The 20,690-nt window shown below is 30.6% G+C and overlaps 1 protein-coding gene across 4 annotated transcripts in view; it reads right to left on the bottom strand.

Annotated features, from left to right (window-relative positions):
• Positions 1–18,146, bottom strand: part of zye (zona pellucida domain-containing protein zye) — a 37,370-nt gene extending 19,224 nt beyond the window's left edge. For all 4 annotated transcript variants that reach the window (XM_013316066.1, XM_013316064.1, XM_013316065.1 and 1 more), the window contains exon 1: positions 18,010–18,146. The gene's annotated coding sequence lies outside the window, so the exon portion shown is untranslated. The remainder of the gene's footprint in view (positions 1–18,009) is intronic.
• Positions 18,147–20,690: the final 2,544 nt, after the last annotated feature.

The raw sequence follows: 20,690 nt of genomic DNA, 5'->3' as shown, positions 1-20,690 counted from the left end.
TTCATATTGCAACAAAATGTATGAGAATCAACAGATATAATTGTTTACTGTCCATTGAATTGTCGGTTGCTTATTAATATGATATCGTGAGTAAATCAAGAACAAGATGATCAATGTACAACACGCTTATATTGACTCACATACCCTACTATCAGTTCTCACTGTGTTTTGTTAATATTACCGTCTCGATTAATTACTATGTAAGTATATTCAAGGGCGTGCCTATTTAAGTTATTGCCGTCGAGTTGAAACAATGGTAGTGGTTGAGCAAGTTTGTGGGTGGCATTTCAAAATTGCCTTGGACAATGTAAGAGTTGGATTCTCACAGACACTAAAAACTGAAAGAGCTTTGTACGTGTTGCGAAATTGTTTTTATATTAGTCTATGAATTAATCGCGCAATTTACTTTTAATTGGTATTACTGAAAAATATATTTGTTATTTATCGATATAACATTATTCTTGTCTCTGTTTTTTCCCCAGAGAATGATAAGGATAAAGAAATAGATTTGTTCGATTTTTGAAAATGAAAACTCACGGTATTACTAGTATTTGATTATCAACTTCTGCAGTTAACATATTATTCGCAGGCTTTTAATAAAAGATCATAAAAGGCTATTAAAGTTCAACACACGATTCAATGGATTCCAATAAAAAGGTGTGGTTTAAACGATAAAGATGGATATATCACTTATGCAATGAATCCGTCTGTGGGAATCTTAGCAGGTTCCCTTTGCCTTTTTCGATGTCGTATAATTTTTTTATTACATGTGTAATACACCTTTATATGGCGTTCATTCAATTTTATATCGCATATTTATGATATGTCTCTGATAAAAGCTAAAATTTACCGGCAGTTTATTTGTTTTTTTTTAAATTTTAAAGTGACATTACATAATAATAAAATTGAAATCTTACTAATTAATTACGAATGTTTGTATGTATGTGGATGCCAGAAGGCATCTCCAGAATGGTTGCATGGGTCTCTCGAAGTTAGGCATAGATGTAGAACATAGTTTGGAAAAAATGACTACTTTTTAAGTTTTATTAATGTCACGCAGACGCAGTCGCGGGCGACAGCTAGTAATGAAATAAGACATTTGTCAATTTATGTAGAGTAGAGATGTGTTGTAACTTGCAAAGTATATTCTTAACAGTTCTATAAATAACTGTGCTTGTTTATATTGTTGATAGGAGATAGCTACATTTTAAATCAATTCAATTTCTCTCAAAAAGTGTGTGTATAATTAGCAGTAATAAGTATCAAGTTTGTTTTTTAAAGTCTTCATTTCTGTCGATAGAGTTGATGGATATATGCGACATCTTGTACTTATGTTAGTAAATTTTAACAAGATAAAAAGTTTAAAATAATGGTTTTTAAAACGATAGTCGGACAGGCGACCTCACAGCCATGTTTGGAAGATGCGCTGACATCAATATCATGGGTCGGCTACGTAGGCTCATGTCAGGGTCGAGTAATGGCGACATACGGTTTCCAAATTCAATTTGCGCTCATCTTAATACCATTTTCGTAAAAATTTTATGCTAATTAGATACGCACCAAGATGACTAACTTTACACATATCGTAAAAAATAATTAGAAAGGATTGAAGTTTAGGATACGTTGTCAAGTTGACACGTTGAGGAACAAAACTTTTAATATGTCAGAGTCACGATTCTCTTAGTTTAGTTTAGTATGAAAACTTGTTTTAAGGGATTTAAAAGGTGTTAATAGCTAATTAATCAACCCGCAAGTTCAAGGCAATTGACCGCGAAATTTGTCACCTGTCAAATTATTCGTGTATTTGTCAAAACACCGAATACCTACCACAGATTAATTATGAATTATAAACATAAAAACAGTTGTTTTTTGACTCGTCCTTGACATATGCAAAATTCAGTTTAAAATATTTTTATTATGCTAAGTAAAGGCGTGGTTTATTACGAAATCATTAATGTGACAATATATGGAAGCTTCATTTTTTTTACCTGCGTTCGTCCGCGACTGCGTACGCGTGAAACTCAAAAAAAGTTAATTTGTAGCTTATGCATTCTTTCAAGCTATGTTCTACGTCTCTGACTAATTTCAGCGTAATCAATCCAGCGGTTCTAGAGAAAACTTCTAACAAACATCCATCCGTCCATCTTTCCATACAAACATTCGCATTTATAATATTAGTAAGATTGCATACAATATCAGCAGAAAAGTAACAGCATCGTCCTTACCCATCTTTTAGTTGTCAAACATACCTACAAAATTAATTATTGTATAGCTTAGCAATAAGCATATTCACAGTATGGTTTTAAAAACATAAAATATAAAAATAACAATTTAAAACACATAAATATTCATACAATCGTATCATTTTAAATCACGTGTTTTAATGTTGTTAAGGTTCGTTGAGCATTTTAAATTAAAACAAGTTTTCTATTTAAAATGTTTGTTTTAGTTTCCATAATATGGTACGACAATGTAACATATTTAATCATTTTTAAATAAAATTTTATTTTTATATTGCTGCTTTAAGGGATTAATATAAAATTCTGTTTTCGCTACATCTAGAGATTACACATATGATTTGTGTTTGTTCTCTGTTTCGTAACGAAATGCGCCTTAAACTGATTTTCAAATATAAGTATCAGAATTTTTATTAATAGTCCGAGAATGATAGAGTGTTTGAAATAATAAATATGTCGCATGGAATAGGCCACACACATTTTTTTATATTATATTTTTCAGAAGGAAATATCAAGAAAAGGGGAATCTGTTAAAGCTGTTTAAATAGTGTTAAATGAAGTTTTTTTTTTACTCTATTCACGAGTGTGTGTAAATCTATAAAATATTATGTATATTTTTAAACCCATTGGAATGTATGTTCAATGGTATGCAATATTTTAATAATTAATTCTTTAAAAAGTACCAAATTATGCTAAAGGTCGAATGTATCATAAATATAAATCGGTATATTGCAGTGTATACTTGTATGTAAATTTGGATACCAAAGTTGTTTTTTTAATGTTTTAATGTCTTAATGGCTTAGGATACTAGCTGTGTAACCTCGTGGTTACACAGCTAGTATCATAAGCCATTACGGATTCCGTACTCTGTTTTATTTAATCTTATATGTTCAGCTTATATCACTTCTAAGTAATATTATAAATGCGAATATTTGGATGGATGGATGTTTGTTTCATGCTATCTCCGGAACGGCTCAACGGATATTGATTAAATTTGGCAAAGAAGTAGAACATAGTCTGGAACAACAAGCAGGCTAAGTTTTTTTTTTAATTCACCGAAGTTCGCGTTCGAAGTTCGTCAAAGGTTCGTGATTGGTTCTTGCTCAGCATTTGATAATACTTCCTCAATACAATTACTTCCTATTGACAAAGACAACGGTTAAGGAAATCTTAGTAAAGATTTGACACTTAAATAATACGTCGTGAAAGCGACAATTCGTGACTGTCTCGTACATTAAGTAACGGTGGATCTTCACTGTTGTAATACCAGTATTAAGACAATTATATCTATCATACTCTTTTTATTTTAAAAGAAGAGAGACAACATTATATACAAGAGTCGTTTCAAGTAATTGTTATTATTGACTGAGGTTTAAATATTTTCTTAAATAAAATCGTGACTTTAAAATACCTTTGTTATTGGAAACACTTTGACTGTTATCAGCAGTATTATATTTACCTGAAACAATAAAATTTATATTAAAATACGAAATCACCTTGTTAAATGTATGTACTTAACTGTAATGTTAAATATTTAAATTAAGTTTTAAGTAATCTTGTGAGCTAAGTTCTTAAGTAATTGACATGAAAAAATTTTCCAGGTAAAATTTGTTGCTGAATTAAAGAAAAATTAAATTTTTTGATCGTTCACGCGTCAAAGTCAAGTGTTTCGAAAATCTACTAGCCCACGTTTTCGATTTTTTTTTGGAAAGTGAACAAAACTTAATTCTTTGTGTTTATGTGTTTGATTTAATTCGACCATGTTACGAATGTCCGGACAGTGCTCAAAGTCAAATTGTATAGCGTCATTCATTTCACTTTAGCGGACGTCCATTGATCGATGCTACGGTATTATTAAAGCTCTATTGAATGTCGTTATGCAAACCTGCATAATCTATTCAAGTCAATGATATAACACGTGTGGTTTACAAGTGTTAATAATATATATAAATACGAAAGTTTAGGTGGATGGATGGATGTTTGTTTGAAGATATCTCCGGAACGGCTTAACGAATTTTGAGGAAATTTGGCACACATATAGAACAAAGTTTGAGAGAAAATATAGGCAACTTATTTTGCTTTTTTAATTTCGCGCGAACGTAGTCGCTTAACAGCCAATAAGTTCATATTAATAGAATGAAATAAAGATCTCAAATATAAAAATATAATCTTAAACATGTACACTATATAAGTACTTCTTTACAATACGAATAAAAAAGCAAATTCAATAATATTAAATGAATTCTTATTTGCATACAATAAGGAAATAAGTTGAAGTAACATAATAAAATATTATTTTTACTGTTTTAGATATTAGCAATAAAATTTTATATACAAATTATAATAAAACTACAGGAATTATTTAGTTCTATAAGTTTTATAATAATAAAGTTCTCCCTTAGTGACAGTTAAAAAACTCTGAGTGTGATAGTAAAATACGCAGTGTGAGACTATTAATACTAATATTATAAAGAGAAAAGATGATTTTTTTTCCTTTGAATAGCCTTCGAAACTACTGAACCGATTTGAAAAATTCTCTGTTGGCAAGCGACACTATTCCCCAGTGACATAGGCTATTTTTTTTTAAATCAGCGGTGACTAAGTCCCTTAATTTATACTTATCTAAAAGAAGAATAATAGTTGAATCCATTTGTCTAAGTTAAATAGAATAGGTTAGGTAAGCCGAATATCGGCAGACAATGGACGATCTCAAGTCTATTTCCCACAACGACATCGACTTTCTCTCTCGTGATCGACTGGTACTGTCGATTTCATCCGATACATTCGACTTTTGTAGTATTCAAACATTTCCGATGTTATTTATATGTATTCACAGCAAAATACGTCATATATAAATAATAGCTGTCGCCCGCGACTTCGTACGTGCGGGATTAAAAAAAACTTCATATCCTATGTGTTCTTCCAGCCTATATTCTACATCTGTATAAAATTACAGCGATCCATCTATCTATCTATCCAAACATTCGCATTTATAACAGACACATGTCTATCCATTCATGTAATAAATTTAATGTTTAAAGCAAATAAATGTACGCTGAAGATTTCAAAGTATTAGAATTAGTAAGGAACGTAAGCTATTTGCTTAATATAAAGGTATTTAAATAGTTTAGGTGAAATTGAATAATGCCAAGAATAATATGTCAACATAATACTGATCTTGTTAAAAGTTGCGTCTTATATAATTTTAAATACAAAATTAGTATTGACAAATGTTGCAATAGAGCGTTGAAGGAGCCATTACCGAGTCATCAAAATAAATTTTTATTTATGCCATCATTTGTCCGATGAGCCGGACTTTAAGGTCAACTTGTCTCTTAAATTTGTCTTATCTGTGTCAACAGTATTTTTATTTCTGATTAAAAATAAAAATTAAACAACCTCGGTCCTGTTAAGATGCTCTTAGGATAAGGTTGAATATTTTATGAATAAAACATTATAAACAAGATGCTATGCACCTTAATGGCTATAAGCCAAATTAATGTAATTAAATTGTAACATTGTAGTGATTTCCAGTTTTGTTTCAGTTGTAGTATTATAGAATTTTTGGCTTTGAAACAGAACGGACAATTTAAATAGTTGAATTTCTTTGCCTTTCTTGTATTATCAATTTTTTCATAACTCTTCGTACCTATAAAGATTATCAACATGTTAATGTCCACTTAGCATCAGATTGTATGATTGTTTTGTTCGGCAAAAAAGCTTCTATCGACCTTGAAAATCTCGATTAATAAAAACCTTGATGTTTGAAGTATTCATTAGCACATTATAGTTTGACTAAAATCCAAAATGTTTTCGAAGCAAACTAAGTACCAGTAAACGCCTAGCGGATGTAGGTTAGGCCAAAGGTCAGCTGAGCTTAGCCGACTATTCCGAACATGTGTAGGTGACTTGAATTAAAAGATAAGCAATTTTATTATATACCCATTAAATATTTATAAATATTAGTGTGAAATTATAGCGTGTTATTATGTTATTGTGTTTTTATAATACATTTTTGAAAAGTTCATATGAAATACAGTCTGTCAATATATAATAAATATCTGAGAAAAATACTTTCATTCAAATTATACACTATTGATTATAACTTCATTATCAATGTTTATAGATATTTATAGAAAAATTAAGAAAAAAGGGCCTTGGATGCATCACTGTCTCGTTACTTTCAAATACTAAAACGTATGCAAATAAAATTAACAATTTTCAATAACACTAAACGGTGCATTTGTAATGTTTGTTGAATTTTGTAAGCGCCTAGTCCTAACATATTACAGAATGTCGAACGTTTAAATGCTTTGAACAAATTAATTTATGTAAATATTGTGTAAAAATGTCAAGAAGTAGTCAACGCACGTTTGCTCCGATGACAGATCCGTTTGTATACTGCATGTTAAAACATTATTAGTTCGTTTAAAAGGCTTTGTCTTATATTGTGTTTCGATTTATTTATTTACGTCTGTACATTCCTTAGTTATATTTGACTTAACAAGTGACTAATATATAGAGTTTAAAATGTTAACTGGCAAGCAAACAGATTAGATGATGAAAAATCATTTCGTTCAATTTAAAACAAACATCCTTGAATGGAATTGTATATTTAAGGTATGACATAATGGTTGTCAAGATATTGTATCCTGTTCGGTAGTGTATTTTACCGGTTTTTATTAGCTACACCCGTGTGTATAAAATACACATTAGTAACAGAATGATTTTTCGACTCAAATTTTATTGACTAACTTTGAAAGTAACATGTGTAGTGGTGTTGTGTTATGGTTACAAAGACATCGGTACTAAGTACTAAGGAAGGGTTTTCTCTTTTATTGTGCAAAGCTAGTAAACATAAAATGTTGTCGAGATAAGCGAGAGTTCAAGGGGCGGCGATATTTTTCTTTCTATATCATAAGGAGGCAAACGAGTGAGCGGTCACCTGAAATCGCTAAAATAGCGAAGTGACCGTTGCCCATAGAGATACGCAATTGCATTTACGTTGCCTACCTTTAATCGACGGTGGAAAGGATGCAGAGAAAGAAAATATTTACTCTTCCAATGTATCCTCTCATCCGGACAGACCACTTCCATTTCCCATACTTTCCTTATAAGAAAAAGGGTGGAAAGGGAAATAGGACTAAATTAGGCCTCCAGGACGCACACTCATCAGACGAAACGTGGAATTGCTTCCACTTCACGCCTGTCTTCTGTGTGGTCGTGGTATTTCACCAGACGAGCCGGGCCGATGCGAAGATGTTAAAGCGGGCTCTACCACTGTTTATGGAGATTGTCACACAATCACATAATGACAATTGAATGCTTATAGTTTTCTCGCTTATCCAGGTTTGACTGTATTTTGATTTATTTTTTAGTGTTACACCTGTCACTAAATCTAACTTGCAAATGACTATAGGTCAGGTCATTATATCCAAAGACGGCGATGCGTGGTCGATAATTATGTAAATTAAATAACATAATTTTAATTTTATAGTTTTGCATAGGAAGTGTACGATTTGATTATCTTAACGAATCAGATCATCCGTTGGTTTCGTAATTTTTAAATGTTCACAATGAAAATATAAATGTAGATTTTTAATTACTTTATTATAGACTGTATAAATTTTATTTTTTTAGGTTAGGTAAAGGATTTTCATATTAGAATGTAGCTCAATAAATGATAATATTATGAAATATATGCAATTAAAGAACAAATTGATATCTCACTGACCTAATTAACAGGTTTAACGTTTAGAAGTCTATAGAAAGCGTTTATTATTTGGAGAAAGTAAATATTTATTGATTTAATTGAACGATTACATTTTTAACAGTTTTGCCTTTATGGTATCTGTATACAATTTTAATTTACTCTATACTATATGGTTATATTGGTTTTTCTTTGTAATAAGTTATGTTTAAATCGATAGATTATACAAGTACATGTTTAATAATATAAATTATCTTTCCTCAATTGCATACAAGAGAAATCCGGTCACAATATTTAGTGCCTTTGTATTTGCGTCGTTACAACAAAACATAACCTAACTGCACTTGGTTTAGCAAACTTAACACTCACTTGACATTTGAAAATCGATACTTTTCCGGCAATTAACCGTGCATAATATTATGAAGTTTCTAAATTAAGTATTAATATACTACTTTGCAAATGTATTGGCATTTTAAATAGTGTTTTTATTATATAGTAAAAAATGCATTTGATAATTTTAACTTATCGTTCTATTTACCCCTATGTTTGCCAACGCTATTCACTCACATCCCTATCAAGGGACTTGAGCCTATTCCATCTTGGGATGGACTAAATCTAGTTAACCACTCTGACTGTTATTAGTTGACTTCATACACTTCTAAGAATTTCTCACCTATGTGACTTGCATTGCGATGTTTTCCTTCGCCTTAGAACATCAGAAAAATGTACCTATGTAAAAAGAAAAACATATTTGTTTATGGCTGGGATCGAACCTGGATGTACAGATTACAAGTTCGGTGCCCAAACTGTTCTACCGATGTTCCTATAATGTCTATAGCCATCAAAATATTTAATGGTTGTTTTACAATAGCTATGTGAGGGGATTGCACAGGTTGTATTCAGTAGTAGTAACAATGTGTATTGTGGTTGATGTATTTTACGACGTGTGCGCATTGAATGCTACCTTTTGGTTTACTATCGATTAGAAATAACAATGTTCTATGCAGTTTATGTTCGGCCTCTGATGAAACACGTTGAATACATAATATTTTGTTTTGTGACGGTAAATATTGGATAACATGTAAAAATGTACAATGTTGTGTATTAAATAAAAGTCGTGTTGTGTCGTTGGAGGATAAATTCAAAGATGTTTGGAATAGAATCAAACAAATCGTTCGAGCGTCGCGTTGATGGCTCAGGGGTCAAGCTCTTGACTTGCAATCTGCAGGTCCTGGGTTCGAATCCCGCCATGTACAACGTGCTATGTGCACTGAGAAGAAATTCAGTGATATGTGTGAAGTCAACCAACCCGCACTGGGTCAGGTTGACTATGGCCTAGTCACCCATGACTTTGGATAGGCTCCGAGCTCCTCAGTGGGGACGCACATTGAGCTGATGACGACAAACAAATCGTTCAAAAAAACATCAAGAAACAAATGAATAGTTATAACGTAAAAATTTAGCAGTTATTTAACAGTTTTCAATAACTGTTATACACTCTAGCCTTTCAATCCTCGTAACAATAAGACAGTAAATATAAGCCAATAGTCTTAAACATATAGTTACGTGTCGTCGCTTTCGCTTTTACTTCAAATATATGTGTGAGACGAATCTTTTCGACGTTTGTTTTGACCTATTCGTGTCGTTTAGGGTAATGACACATTAGAGCGTATCAAAATGGTAATTTTATACGCTGTTAGAAAGGTCATTGTTAAACTTCAATTATAATTGCAAACGATTATCAAATAAAATAATATGAACATACTCACGACCGTGACACGATACTGACATCTATTTTTTTTTAAAAATAAAACAGTGGAAAAGAGTTGAATTATTGATATTTACGAATATTTTTAGTAGATTTATTGCTTTATTTTTAGTTAACTCTAAAGCTACCTAAACTTTTTTTTTACTTTTTTGTAATTAATTATGTCTGCAAAATAATTATTAGTTTTGTGATAAAAAATGTTGTTATTTAAAACTTAATCATTTTCGAACACTTCAAACTCGATAGCGTTATTTTGATATAGTTTGGTCTCGCCTTTATTTTGTTCCATAATGTACTTTCGATTTCTATAAGTTATGTTAAAATTTTAAATGTCGCACACGTGTGAACTTCCCTGAACTTCCGAATGTTTCTTTTGCTTCTTTAATATGTTCTTTAGTTTGAATTTAATTTAATAAAAGAGTTTTTTTATCACACCATAACGCACATACTAAAATAAACAAAAATATTTAAAAACTTCCAAACCTAAACTTAATATCTTTAGTTTTTACATCAAATTTTATAATATCAATGGAGTGAACTAAATTAATGAACTTTTACCTTTTATAAAAATGTAGTACTCCCTATTGTTACAACAACAAATACAATGTTTGACTAGCTGTTAACACACATAATTAGTAGCCTACGTATTCTTCCAGACTATGTTCTATATGTATGCCGAATTTGACTAAAATCTGTTCAGCCGTTCTTTAGATATGTTTAAACAAACATCCATCAAACCATCGAAACATTCGCATTTATAATATTAGTAAGAAGTATGATTTGCCAATCATAGTATTTGATGTATGTTTTAATGTGTTGTGCGAGATGTATCTTATTTCATCCATGTATGCAATACTCACTTAAGTATCATAACAAAACTTTCATTAGCCATTCATCATTACTGAAGTGCTTTTGTGATTACCCAAAGGTTACACCTGTCGAATGCTGAATGTTTTTAATGAACCTAAAGTTCGTTTGACATTATTAGGTACTTAATTATAAAGATATATAAAAGCCAAGGTTCAAAATGTAAAAATATTACTGTTGATTCGAGTGGAACACGTAATATCGAGACATCGATTTTGTAATCGAATGAAAGATCGATTATTCGATTATTTGATTGTTGATATCCGGTCGAGTGTGCATGAATGCAAATGATATACGATTAAAATAAATGAAATTAACGTGGAATATAATACTGAAAATTATATGATTCTTATAATTAGTTAAGGAGTCAAAAATTGCTTAAACTCCTAGGATGAAGATATTAGTGATTAGTCAAAATAACAATATTTTCTTTCGATAGCTATCTCCTTGATTGTTGATATTTTTATTTAATTTCTTTCAATTTTTTTCGGCTTAGTAGTACCTTTTTTAATAAGACATGCATTCATTCACATTAACAATTAAAAGAACATATTTTAATTAGTAATTTGGTTATCTCAGTATTTATACTCAATTTACAAAATCGATAGGGTTATTTCGAAACTTATTACATTTGAATAGAATTCATTTTCCTTTCTCCATAAAATGTGTGGAGATAAAGTTGACTGAGGTCGCCAGTGTGTATGGGCTATTGTTGCAGACTCTCACGGAAGTATGACTCCGGCATACTTACATACTTCTCTAGTTGCGAATGTTATTGCATTCACATGTTTTAGAAGATTTAAAAGGTCAAAGAGTATTGCTTTTTAATTTGGGTTACATTGTAGCGTTTTATGGAACGATCGTAAACGATCCAAAAGTAATCGTTAGTTCGGAGTTTTATTACTGAATATATTCGATTAAGCAAATGAATATTTTTGATTGGCTGCCAATAAATTTATTTTTAAAGTACATTTTGGATTTTTGATTGTAATTACAAAAAAAACAACTTAAGTGAATTAAGTTATTAAGTTTGAGTTTTCAGTTCGGTATTTTCGAAAGAAAAATCTATTCCTAAATTTAACCGTAAACTACAAACAAAACCTTAAATAACCAATAATTAAAATATATTTTTACTTAGTAAAAAAAAAAAGTAAAAAGAATATCTTACTAATATTATAAATGCGAATTTTCTGATGGATGGATGGATGTTTGTTTGAAGTTATTTCCAGAATGGCTGAATAGATCTCGATGAAATTTGGCGTACATATAGAACATAGTCTGGAAGAACACATAGGCTACTAATTATGATGTTTTAATTCCGCGTGGACGGAGTCTTTGGTGACAGCTATATTATATAATAATTGTTAGGATAAAGATTGATATTACGTAAAGTTCAATTAAAATTACAGAATTTCGCTATAAAATGTTCGTCTAGTATAACTTAGGTCATTAGCCTATACCCAGTGACCCGGACAAATCTTTCTAATCAATGCGTACCGGGAGGGTTACGTAAGATACACGTAACATCTTCACTTTCGATTGAACTCTGACATTATTACACTAGTGTCTAGTGGACAACACAAATATTTGATAATATTATTTAGACGGCCATGACGGTGTAACGTGAACGTTTTTTGTAACGAAAATTTGTACATCTTATCCAACTTTACATAGCGTTTTTTTTACACTATTTTTGTAATTTCAATATTAAAATAATAACAGATTGTTGTTGATTTAATAATAAAGAACGTCCTTGTAATACCTATTGGAAGGATTCGAACTTATTTGGACTGGACCTACGATCACTAGATTAGTAATCCGTAACCTTAACATCTTGGAACTTTTGCCAGGAGTTAGTTAAAATAAGTAGTACGTTTGAATATGCGTCAAGTCTTATTATCTACTTCCATCTAGCGCCGATTAGAACTATAATGCTTAGTGACTATCTATACTAATATTATAAAGCGGAAGAGTTTGTTTGTTTGTTGAAACGTACTAGGTCTACTACTACAGGAACTATTGGTCCGATTGGAAAAAAACTTTTTTTTGTTGGATAGTCCATTTATAGAGGAAGGGTTTAGGTTATATAACATAACGCTGCAACCAATTTTTTTTATAATTCCGCGCGGACGGAGTCGTGGGCGACAGCTAGTGAGATATAAAGTAACATTGGTCAAGAAAAATATTTTATGTGACAAAAAATCGCAGGACACATCTCCTTTGTAATAAATACGAAAAATGTATTTTATTACCAATGGAATTGTCAAAGTCATTCTAATAAAAATACTGAGATAAAAACAAGTTTTTGTTTTTTTCTTTACTTGGAGTTTTATTATGACCATCGAAATACGGACTGTCTTATGTTTGTTTATTTAATTTAATATGATGCAAGTAGTTTTTATTGAAGTGTATTGTAATTTTATTCGTCTAATTCATTAAATTAATGCTTCATTAAAATTACACATTAAATTAAAGAATTCATAAGTACTAATACTAGCTTTTGCCAGCGACTCTGTGTCCGCGCGATTTATTTGTAGCCATATCTATTATATTAAAATATACTTAACTCTGTTTTACTCAAAGAGAATAAAATGCGTATACAAGTTTATTTATAGTCAAATCCCACAGTTATGTTATAGGGTTTTTGAAAGTGTGTGTCATTGTTGTGTCTGTCGGTCATTTACTTAAGTAAATCTTTAAGTTGCATCATTTTTGGCTTTAAAACCAAAGTGAGACGTGACGTAGAATACAGTTATTCAAATGTGCATACATTTTCTCCGTGTTAACAACGCGTTGAATTCTATTACGTCCGTCTTCAATTGTTTGGAAGAGAGCGTACCTAAGTTTGGCAAAATAGGCGTCTATTTCGTATGTTTCTTTGTATTATCATACATCATATTACATCGATATATTTACCAAAAAATGTATGAAAAATATTGTAGGAAAAATAGGTCGTGTTCCGCTAATGTACCTAGTTTTTATTTTGTTTTTAAAATATCGTTTTTTTTTTTAATATTGAATTATGTTTCTAATAGCAGGATGACTAGTCAGATAAAGAACTTTAAATTATCTATGAAATCTGATGATTTATTCACGGAACATATTTTGTTTTAATGAAACATTCGCATAAAAACTTGAAATTGTAAAAATTAAATAATAAAATATATTCTAAGATTGTTTTTGATAAAATTATAGATTTAAATCTCATAGTAAAAATAAAAATATATATTATTCTGTCATCAAAGGACCGCAAGTTCAAGGTGACGATTAGTTTGAAAATAAGCAAAAACTTACATAGTTTTTGCTTTCATATTTTTGTCTATAAAAAAATAATTAATAACGACTATGAATCATTTCTCATCTTACTTAATAAGTAACTAAATTAAAAGTTGTTGATAATTGTAATCATAAACTTACTCTATCAAAGATTATCCTGATGCATTCAATGTTAATAGAAGATGAATACTTCCTACAACAAAACACAGTATGAAAAATATCGACCACAAATATTTTACACTCTTAAAACTGTAGAATCGCAGAAAACTTCACTTACTACACGGCTTTCAAGTAACACAATAATGAAATAACTAAACTTAGCTTCTTTAATGACCATTACGAGAGTATGATACGAATTAAATAACTTAGCATAAATATTCAAATAATTCTAATGTTTTGAATTACACGTTGCGCGTTCACTTTCGTTTAAACTTGTTAACATAATTACGTATTTTCACTGTATCTTTCTCTTTTAACCAAGTCGATAACTTTGCGGATAAATCGGGTTCACGGTCATCTTCTTGAAAATACTAGCTTTTGCCCGCGACTACGTCTGCGCAAAATTATAAGAATACTATATTGTTCGAAACTATGTTCTATATCTGTGCCAAATTTCAATATATGAAATGTACAATTTCCGAAATCAAACGTATATCATGCATTCTGCATCCACACCAAATTTCATGATGATCTATGAGGTCAGTCAGGAGATACCTAATAACAAACATCCATCCATCTAAACCAGTGGTTCCCAAAATTATTTTGTCTACTGCCCACTTCGAGAAGAAATAGTTTTTTAGCGCCCCCATATTTTCACATATTTAAAACCACTATAACTTCAAATTAAATAAATTAATTATTGTGACCTATATATGTAAATTAACGGAGAATTCTAAACGAAACTCTTACTATAACCCGCAACTTGAGACCTGCAGCGCCCACTATGGAGCGTTATCGGCCACTTTGGGAAAGACTGATCTAAACATTCGCATTTATTATATTAGTAAGATTTTAATAATTTAACCTCAACGTTTATACTTGACCGAGTTAACATCTGCTTTGCTATTCGTCCTTTCGTATGCGGACTAGCTTAGTTTTCCTTAATTATTTAAACTGAATTCTAAATTAAATTAGTATGTGAAATTATAGTGGAAAATATGGCTATTAACTAAACTTAAAATGCTTAATATTTTTTTATTATGACGTTTTACTATAAATGTTATTAGAAATATTTGTTTGTAGTAGTATTTACCTGTGTCTTATTATTTGTAAGTTATTCATACTTAATCATTTAGTTATCTGATTGACCATTTAAGCAGGTAGGAATGTGTTTTTTATTTTTAATACTAACGACATTTGATCTTTGCAATGAACAAAAAAATAATATTTCAAACATACGTATGTTTGAATTTTAATCGTTCCTTTTAAATTATTTATTCAATTAATTCACAATACATATGCACAGAGATTGATCTTAATTTAGTTTTAGTTGTAAGTAAACAGCTTGAGGATTCGTGTATGAAATAGAAAGAGGTTCATATGCCGTTCACGTGTTTTACCTCGTGTACAGACAATGAGATTCCTCCGAACATTGTTCAGATGCACAGACCAATGATGATAACAAAGAGATACATACATAATACCAAATATAGAGCGGGCTTTACCAATAATTTTTTTATTTTATTTTAAGCATAGTCGCTTATCATTTATATGTCTTTAAACACTCTATGTTGGGAAGTCGCAAAAATCGTTACTAGCTGTCGCTTGAGATTGCGTCTACATGGAATTGGTAAAACTTGATTAGTACGTTCTAACTAGTCTATACGTTCTTCCAGGCTATGCTATACATCCACGTCACATTTCAGCGTGATCCATTTAGTGGTTCTGGAGATACCTTATAATAAACATCCATGCATAAAAACTTTCGAATTTATAATATTATGTTACAGTGGTCCAACCAACGTTTCTCGCAATCTGTCTCTAGGCCTATAAATGTAAAGTAATTATGAGATCTAATTGTTTAAAGCTCATTGTAATCTGTTATATTACGGTATCGGATCACGTAAACGAATCTTCTTTATCCATTGCTTAATAGTACCTTTTTAATTTTGTAATACTTATGTTAACAAGCGTGAGAATGGCCTGGGAATGGTCGCAATTGTATTAAGGTGATTCCACCGCAATAATGTTTATAACGTTCCGACGAGACGTCAAGGAAGACAGTTTAGATCTGAATAAACGAATTAGTTGCAGTGTGAACCGACTTTAACTTATGTAACGCTTAATTGTCTACATGTTAAGAATCCGTAAGTAATTTGGATACAAATAAACAAAATAAGTTACATTTATTAGTAGCTAAAACCAGAATAAAGACTCATAATTTGTTATAAGTCTATTTTAGCGTACTATGGATTGTGCTGTTGTTTTGAAGTAGTTTGGTATAAGAGGTAGTTTAAAAGTAGCGTCAATAGGTTAGCGTAGTATGGACATATATTCATCGAGATGGTCACATAATTAAGAAAGTAATGAGGTTGAATGTGAATGGATACAAAGGTTCAAAATTTAAGATTGATAAATGTCGAGTTATCATGGATCGCGGTCTAGTGCCATTCCATATGTCAATAGGCTATTCTGGGACATATTATGTCATAAGAGAGTTTTAAATGTTTGTTTAATCTTTACCGCTGAGATATTCTGATGAATATTTTTTATTATGTCATGCTCAGTGACATAAAAAGTCAGCATCTTGAAAGAAGACATCGCAGGCAAAATACATTGGATAAGAAATATTATTCGGTTGCATCATAGTTCTAGTAATGAAGAAAATGCGGCGTAAAAGGTTGATTTGGACTGATATGACACCTTTCCTAAGATTGAGTGGTTAGGAAAACTTTTAATATGAATGAAGAAGGCTATTACAAGCTTAAGAAAATATGGATGGATTGTGTAAAAGGTGACGTGACAAAGAAGGGAGTGATAACAAAAATTACTTTAAAAGATATGAAGGAAAAGGACAAAGAGATGATAACATTTTAGTTTTGTTTACGTATAATTGAAGGTTTAGTAATACATTTGCATGGGAATAAATGTTTCGATACACGCATCTCAACCTTTAACTGTCAACGTTCTCCGATGACTCGATCCATGCATACTAAGCAGCTAGGCATTATGAAGCTCTTAAGTGCATTTGCGTAATTGTTTACTGCCGATGACATTAGAGCTAGACTATGTAGATATGATTACTACATTTGCGTGAAATTAAAAAACAAAACTTGTTAAGTAACCTATGTCTTTGTCTAGACAGCGTTCTATTTATGCCAAATTATATCGAGATCCGCTAAGCTGTTCTGGGGAGAACTTCTAACAAACATATATTGAAGCATCCAAACTTTTGCATTTATAATAATAGAAAGATAGTTAGATTTGTATATATGTGCAATTCGTCTTATTTCAATTGACTTCCTACTCACACAATTTATCCATACTTTAGAATCTTCTTAAATGCCACTAAGACAACATGAAAATATTTTATTTATATTTAATTATTATTTATAAAAACTTGTAATGTACTCATATATCTATCTAAATGGTAAATATTTAGAGCTCGGTTGATAATCTTAGGACGAATGTTTAAAGTTTATTTTAATATTTTTTTAATTAAACGAAATATGAAAAAGGTATGTGTAAGAATAAATTATTGTTTTCAAAATATTAAATAGCATACTCATTTTAATGAAGTTGAATTTAGGTCAAATAAACATTCGTGAATTGTACCTTTGTATCTATAGATAACAAAGGTAAGTCCGTTTGTCTTTTGGCAATATTCTTATCTGTATTATTTAACCGATGTTGTAATAGTCGCGGCGAGCGTGCGTTGATGTCTTTTAGTCGAAAACACGCGGGTGATAAATTTCGTACAGACAATTTTATTACAATGTGATTTTGTTCAAAGGATAAGTGAATGCGTTTGTAATATTATTGTATTTGTGGTTTTAAATATGTACATTCGCAACATAAATAATTTAACTTGTAGATAATATATTTTAATTACAAATAACATAATAATTAAGTATTGATGCGTATGTAAAATCTTCATTTGTGAATCCTATATGATTAAGTTTGATTAATAATTAACAATATTTTTGACTCACCTTGCACACACGAAAATCACGACACAACGTCACTGGCACTATTTTTTTTTATTAAAAAAATGTGTATGTCCGTCCCGCGCGGTGTCTGGGGTCAGAGTGCGTATGTATCGGGGTATCATCCCGCGACTAGGCCGCTAGCGTAGTGAAAGTGCTTATATAGCTTCACAGATGCAACTTAAGCTTACTCGCTGACATTACGCATCATCTGCAGCGTAACGACCACCTTTAAACAATTAGTCCTTCAAAAGATGAGCACTATGGTATTTTATTCTACATTTGGGATACTAAAAATTATACCAAGTATAATATCTGCTTTATCTCTTATTTTCTTAATCCATGGTCATACTCTAGGCTTAGTAATAAAAAAATATGTAATATTATTTTTTTTTATTTATGAAAATAAAATGTACGAAGGAAATTATACTTGAAGGATTTTTAAGTAATGGGTATATAGTATATACGTATTACCTGCTTTCGGACTAGTATAGAGGGCGTTCAAGGCCTTTTCATGTGAATTTTATATATTTATTGTGAGGTATTTGAGATAGGTCGTTTATAATTAGGCATTGAAGCTAGTTAAGATGTAATTGATTGTACAGTCAGCTGCAATATTATGGATACATACATAAAATTTTAGTAAATAGTATAGGCTTCGTTCTTAAAAATACTTATCCAATGTCAATATCACATTTTCGTGGTCAGAACAATACGAATGCATCTTTTTTAAAACGAAGTTGGATACAAGTTTCTTGAAATAAAGAATGTATACATATTTATGCAGCTGACTGTACATCACAATAGAAAAAATAATACATTTTTCTCTGACTGTAGTGGTAAGTGCCTAGTACAATCGATTGTTAAATTTTTACTAAACCTTATCACGGGGTCATAAAGGTCATATCATTATTTTGTAATTGCTATTGAACTTAAGTTAACATCGCTTTCACAATTTATTAGAATCAATGTGCAAATATTTTATATTTTAATGTCCTTAACCCGTTCCTCTGTAAAATACTTAGGTAAAAGTATTTATATTTCCATGATTGTAAAGTATTAACTTTTTTGCCTTAGACCAATTGGACTACCGATTCATCGGTCCAATGTGAATATCGGTAGACCGTTCGACTCAACGGGAAACAACCTTTGTTTTGTGCTCATAGAGAGGTTGAACTTTTTTACATTCTTATATGATTAGTTTAGTAATTAACTTTTGAACAAGCGATTTAGTCACAAAGGTTGGGGATCCGTTGCCAATATTTACATTCAAGGGTCAATAGAGACTTCAAAAAATAAAAAAATTGTGAAAATTATAAAGCCAAATCGAAATTTTTAAATAAATAAGCAATGCTAATAAACAAAACTATTCGATTATACGTGTCCTTCTCGTATTATTAATATTATTAATATAAGAAGGACATGAAGACTTAAAATTAAATTTATTACTTCGTTAACTTATTTAAAAGATGATCAATAAGTTTTAGTTTTTACGGTATAACGTGTCGCAATGGTGTTAATATGAAACGAGTTGTGTTCGTTGCCAGACAAAGTTTGATGATGATAAGTATTTAAAACTATACTCGTTAAAAAAATAATAAAGTTGAGTTTTTGAAGAATATAAAAAAATATTGTGATATCAAACATTAACTATTAAAGTTGAAATTAAAATTGTGATTAAATTACACTTGATTTGAATTCGGATTATTGTAATGTTCATATTTTTTGTTTTGACCCATTTTTACTGCTCAAAGTATATTATAATATGCGTTGCGTTATATGATATGAACATATTGAGATACGAGTAAGTACATAATATTTGTATTCAATTAGCCTTAAAACGTAAAATTTCCTTTGAATATGTCTTTATGTTTTTCAAAAAAGTATTGAAATAAATAAAGCTATCATCTTAATATTAGCAACTTCACATTCATAACCAAATTTAAAACGGGGATAAAGTTACGCCGACACGTGGCCTTTACAAAGGCTTCGATCATAAAATTAACATAAAATTGACAAAACGTCACCTCTTACGATCCCGTTGATAATTGCTGGGCTAGTTTGTATGATGAAATTACAAGTTTCACCAGTAGGATGGTTATATGTTACTTAATTGTATAAAATAATAGCGGACAGCGACTTTGTCAGCGCAGAATGAAAAAAGTTGCATTTGTTTCTCCCGCATACGCAAACTTCTTTCTAGTATAAGCCCCGTCAAAATCGATCCAGCCGTTTCAGAGATTTACCTGGAACAAAGGCGGATTTGCGGACAGACAAACGGACGAAATTATAACCAAGAAGTTAAATATCGTTGAATTAATATTAAAACAAAATGCGCTACGAATATCGATAACAATATCTGAAAAACTTACTTCGCCTGAACACTTAACTTTTTGTAAGTGTAAACATGTAATTGAAAGTGATTTACCTTCAAAACTAAATAGTTAGCTAGGTCTTACGAGCAATAAATCTTTAAGAACTAACAATGTTGCTTTACAATGAACGCTTTGGTCATCGACAGATTTGAGATAGTAACATTTCAAGACTCCCTGCTGTTTCAGTGTTAGTTATTGTATAAATTTAAAACAAAGATAAGCTTCGGTTATAATTAAAGGTAACGTAAACCATTGTACAACATTGTTTTGATTGACTAACATACATAACATATTGAAAACATCATCATATGT

Source organism: Papilio xuthus, unplaced genomic scaffold (assembly GCF_000836235.2).
Source record: "Papilio xuthus unplaced genomic scaffold, Pxut_1.1 DF826949.1, whole genome shotgun sequence".
NCBI lineage: Eukaryota > Metazoa > Arthropoda > Insecta > Lepidoptera > Papilionidae > Papilio > Papilio xuthus.
Note: the sequence above shows the minus strand (reverse complement) of the source record. Positions and strands in the feature narration are given on the sequence as shown.